Raw genomic sequence first — 5,786 nt, 5'->3', positions numbered from 1 at the left:
ACCCTCCTCAGCAGCCTTCTGCTGCCATGTCCCCCTTTCCCCCCCCCAAGAGGGGGTTCTTATAGGCCTTGGGAAAGGAGGGCCTCCACACACGTGGAGGACTCCTCATGCATATCTGACCTTCTCCTCCCTTGGCCATTCCTCCCCACACTCCCTCTCCCCCAGCCATGCATCGGCTGGGGGAAGGGATAATAATTAAAAAAATTTGCCTTGATTTATCCAAATTGCCCCTTCAAAAAGGGTGTTCCCTTGCGGCTTCTACGGTCTCCAATCTCGGCCTCGTATTTACAATGTGGCGGCCTCATTTTTGAGCATGCACTGTATGGATAATGCTACCAATAATACGATGTAGGGGATCACCTTGCACAGGACTTACACGGCGTGCGGAAAGTCAATATTTACGGCACGCAGTGTGCGGAAATATTACACTGCCACAAATGAGAAAGCATTAAGAATAATGATCACTTTTCAAATTTCAAAATGTCCACGCTAATTAAAATCCATTCTGTTCACAAACCTGACATATCTTATGCCAATCATGGGATTTTAGCCCAGACATTTGGTCATCTTTAGAAAATGCGGACCTGAGAGAACGCATCATACCCGTCGGAGTGCGGATAGACTTGATTACTTGCTTCACAATGCGGTCTTCTTTGGTAGACAAAACCCAGGGAGCGCGAGGAAGCTGCACTCCCCCTTCAGCACTCGACTGCGGCCAAAGTGCCTCCATCTTACCTACCTCCTTTAAATCCATTTGTGACCCTATAGTGTCTCTCTTTCCTGTGATGTGGTCCCATAGGAAGCTGCCCACATTTTTGAAAATATGCATGGGATCCAACAAGTGGTTGACCTGTAAGTGGGTCCAATATGGCAACTCGTAGAAAACTGAGAACCGTCGCATTCCATTTGGATGTGATTCCGGGTTTACCATTTTCATCTCGTACCAGCTTGCAGCGTTCATACGTGTTGGAGGTCGTCCAAGAAAACCTTCCCTGAGCTCATGATCCTCCGACAAGAAAGCGGCGTGTCCTTGATATACCATCTTCTTCATTGTTCGTGACCTTTGGGAGTCTAACTGTGGCCCACACAATGGACATGCATGATAACCCGAGGTAACGAGACCTGCAAGGTGATCCACGACCTAGTGAATACTTGATTGAATGAAATAAAATATAGATATTACCGGCGAGAACAAAGGTTTGCTCACCTGAGCACTCTCCCAATCCCGGAAAGTCATGCATCGTCCACATGAGAATGGCTCGAATGTTGGCTGACCGCCGACCATCGCGTCTGCTCATATCTTGCACCGTGACCCCCTCCTCCCACAAAATCTTAAGCTCATCACCTAATGGACGAAGATACACGTCCATATTTTTTACTTTGTAGCGGCCCGGGACGAGCAAGCTAAGGATGAGATGTTCTTTCTTCGTAGAAAGCCATGGAGGAATGTTGTAGTTGACAAGCACTATAGGCCACACACTGTAAGAAGTTGAGCGCAGACCGAATGGGTTCACACCATCCATGGTGAGACCGAGCCGAAGATTCCTTGGCTCTCGCACAAAGTCTGGGAAGGTAGAGTCAATGTGGCTCCATGCGCGCGAATCTGCTGATATTCGTTGCACTCCATCCGTGGACCTATTTTGCACATGCCACGTTGTCAAGCTTGCCATGGCAGACGTGCGAAACATGTGGTTTATGCGGGGGATGAGCGGAAAGTGTCTGAGGACTTTTTGAGGGATGGTCTGCCCTTGCAAGTCCTGTCGATACCTGTGAGCACCACACTTTGGACATGTCTCCATTACAGCAAACGAGACTTAAATGGATAGCTTTATGGAGATGTACGTCAAGTTGCAAGTTGACCATAAACCTTGCATTGTATATAGTAGTCGAGAGATTTTCGGATGTTATATCTCGGCCTTGTATCATGCTCAACAATTTGTTTGTCCCGGTAGATAATTTTTTGTTATATCTCGGCTTTGAGTATAAGTAATCCATTTTAAAATTAATGCGCGCCATCTATGAAATTTTATAACTATGGTAATAAAATTTATTTCAATCAATTCTACTCATAGTCATAAGACCTGAGAGAAATTGTCATATACTCAATTTAAGGGTTTCTTCTTCTATAACAATAATTTTGGGTTCATTTTGATGAAGTACGTGGCCGTATGCAAAGCACATTGCATACCATTACCAATACGTATATTATCTTAAATTTCCTTCCCCTCCCTCTCCCTCTCTTTCTCTCCCTCTCCCTCTCTTCCTCTCTTTCTCTCACCCTCTCCCTCTCCCTCTCATTCTCTTTCTCTCCCTCTCTCATTTCCTCCCTCCCCCTCCCTCTCCCTCTTTCTCCCTCTCCCTCTCCCTCCCTCCCTCTCCCTCCCCCTCCCTCTTTCTCTCCCTCTCTCATTTCCTTCCCCTCCCCCTCCCTCTCCCTCTCTTTCTCTTTTTCTCCCTCTCCCTCTCTATCTCTCTTTCTCTCTCATTTCCTAAACAAGCAAAAAATAAAGTGATTTAAACATCCTCCAAGCAAAAGGGAGAGGGAGAGATACAATCCAATCTCCCTCTCTTTCTCTTTCTATCCCTCTCTCATTTCCTTCCCCTTCCTCTCCCTCTCACTCTCTTTCTCTCTCATTTCCTCTCCTAAACAAGCAAAAAATAAAGTGATTCAAACATTAAACAAGCAAAAGAGAGAGGGAGGGAGAGAGAGAATGCACTCTCCCTCCTTCTCCCTCTCTTTCTCTTTCTCTCCCTCTCCTATTTCCTCCCCCTCCCTCTCCCTCTCTTTCTCTCTTACTGTCTCATTTCCTCTCCTAAACAAGCAAAAAAGAAAGTAATTTAAACATTAAACAAGCAAAAGGGAGAGAGAGTGTGTGAATGCACTCTCCCTCTCTTTCTCTCCCTCTCCCTCTCCCTCTCCCTCTCCCTCTCTTTCTCTCCCTCTCTCTCTCTCTCCCTCTCCTTCTCTTTCATTTTCCTCTCCTAAACAAACAAAAGAGAACGATTTAAACCTTCAACAAGTAAAAGAAAGAGAGAGGGAGACTCACCAATGAGATATGGTGAGCGTGGGCGGCTTCTCTTTGCAATCAGGGCTCCTCCTCTCCTTCGCGAACAACGGCGGTGGTGGCGGCGGCGGCGGCAGCAAGTCTCTTCCTCCTCTTCTCTCACAAAGCCTTGGCTCTCTCCCTCGCTCTCTCCCTCGCTCTCGCTCTCAAAAGGCGAAGAAAGGAAAATGAAAATGGCGCTCTGGTTTCGACCGCGCTTTTTTTCCCTGCGGCGTCGCTATTTGCATTGCATTTGCGACGCAAATAGCGACGCCTATAGCGACGCCGATATCCGGCGTCACTATTGCCCCATTCCCTTGTAGTGAAAGTGATTTAAAGCTCGACCAATGGTGAAGGACAATGCTAAGGAGACAGTCAGTTTCATTATGGAGTAAATTGTTTGCTGCTTTAGTCCACTGAATGAGATTGTGTGTGATCAAGGGACACACTTCTTGAATAAGGTTACAATGGCCATGAGACTGAAGCTTTGAAGATTAAGCACAATAAGACTACCCCATATAATTGTCAAGAAAATGGTTAGGTTGAGAGTATAAATAAACAATTGGTAGGAATCTTATCCAAGATAGTATTGGAAAGCAAGCGCAACTAGGATAAGAAATTATATGTGGCAATGTGGACTTGTAATATGACATTCAAGAGGGCCACATGCTGAGAGTACGAATAAACAACTTGTAGGAATCTTATCCAAGATAGTATCAAAAAACAAGCATAACTAGGATAATAAGTTATATGTGGCAGTGTGAGCTTACACCACAACATTCAAGAGAGCCACATGCAACACCCTATTCAAGCTAATGTATGGGGAGGAGTGCATTTTGACATTAGAAATAGAGCTTCCCACTATGCGTTTTTCCCTAAATCATTCGTTGGGAGAGGATGAAGTGTTACATAAACAGTATATTTCTTTGGCACATCTTGATGAGATTCGGTTGGGAGTTTTACTACATCAAATAGTAGAGAAGAAGAGAATGAAATCTGTGCATGATCTTTGGGCTAAGAAGTACAAATTTGTGAAAGGTCTATTAGTGATGTATTATGATGCTTGTCAGGAGCTCTTTCTAGGAAAATTAGAACCGAATGGCTCTACGACCCTTCTAGTAGATTTTCAAGGGGTAGAGATAAAGGCTGAAGTTAACTTTAATAAGTTGAAGCCTTACTATGTGTAAGGGTTAACGTTGGGCTTGGTGCCTATGCACGTCCTTCAAGATTCAGCGTTAACGCGCAGTGGGTACCAATATGAGCAGATGGGACACATCATTCGGCATTTGGAGCATCTGTATCTTGAGTAATATTACCACCAAGGTTGACTGATTTGGTGGAGCAAAGGGTATCAGGTTACTAAGTGGCAAGACGAATCCTTTACGTGGGAAATTAAGGTCTATTGCCACCATTTTCAACGATTTCTGAGTAGCATTCCTATCAAGATCAACTAAGAAGAAGGGATTGTGTTTGTTATACATCCCCTCTCTCGTCTTGATTTTGATTATCATAAGTATGAGTGAGATGATTATTGTGGCATGGTCAATCAATGAAGCCTGGGTTTATACTCAATATTTTGATGGAGCTTCTAGAGGGCCCACTAAACACACGAGCATTGGTGTGGTCATTAAAGATCCCCGATGTAGGGTTGTCATGAAGATGGGAGTCTATTTAGGACCCTCTTTTACTAATAATATGGTAGAATACAAGACCATGATCATGGGGTTGAATGTAGCCCAATGTGGTGGTAATCACCAATTATTGGTTAAAGGTGACTCACAGCTAATAATCAATCAGCTAAATGGGACCTACAATGTGCAAGATCCCATCTTACGGATGCACCAACGTGCAGCCTTGGATATGTTGCATATCTTTAAGACGATGACTTGTCACTTAGTTCCTTGACAATGGAATCGCTTTGCGGATTCACTAGCTAACTATGATTTCATGGAAGATGTCTTTCTCAATTGTGGTCCATGGGAGCCCTTACAATTACCTCGTAGCATTAGTCCTAGACTACTTTGGGGTCTTCTTGCTGACACATCATATTTCAGCCACCACTAATGGTTAGTTTGGGTTATGAGTCAGGTAGTAAGTGAGCACCTTGCTACTCTATCAGGGATACATAGGATTGTGTATCGTCATATTCATTGGAAACCCCTTGTTATTTATGTAGGGGGGCTAGCTAATAACCTGATGCACTTAGTGCAGGGCCTAAGAAGCCTTATCCTTGGTCAGTTTTGTGCTTTAGTAGAGTAACGTTAGGACTAAGGGATTGTTTTAGAAGTACACTATGTTGAATGGTCGTTAAAAAAATTATTTCATAAGGCCAAGAGGTTTGTCTCTATCGAGTTCTAATGTTTTACTTCATAAGGACAAGAAGGCCATTTTGTTGGTTGTGAAATGTTATATCTCTTTAGGTGAATAGCCATACGTTTGTTTAGTGTAGGTACGTTTAATGGTTCTCTTTTAGTGATTGTATCACATAGGTTGGACAAAGTGCATGGAGGGAGCCTTTGTTGCACATGAGCTTCTTGTGGGCATTCTAGGTGGTATCGTCACTTTTTCGAGTTTTTTGCTTAAGCTAATAGTGTTATATATGTATGGTGGGGTTCTTTTCTTTTTATGTGTGGGGACTGGCAATCAAGGCATGAAGTCCTAGGGTTTGGTTAGGTACATCTAGGGGGAATTTGAGTAGTTGTCTACCTCCTGTTAGAACATTATTCGACATGAAATACATGT

Source organism: Lygodium microphyllum, chromosome 19 (assembly GCF_053477565.2).
Source record: "Lygodium microphyllum isolate KBCC chromosome 19, Lygodium_microphyllum_v1.1.10, whole genome shotgun sequence".
Lineage (NCBI taxonomy): Eukaryota > Viridiplantae > Streptophyta > Polypodiopsida > Schizaeales > Lygodiaceae > Lygodium > Lygodium microphyllum.
The sequence above is the reverse complement of the archived record's forward strand: the minus strand, read 5'-3'. Positions refer to the sequence as shown.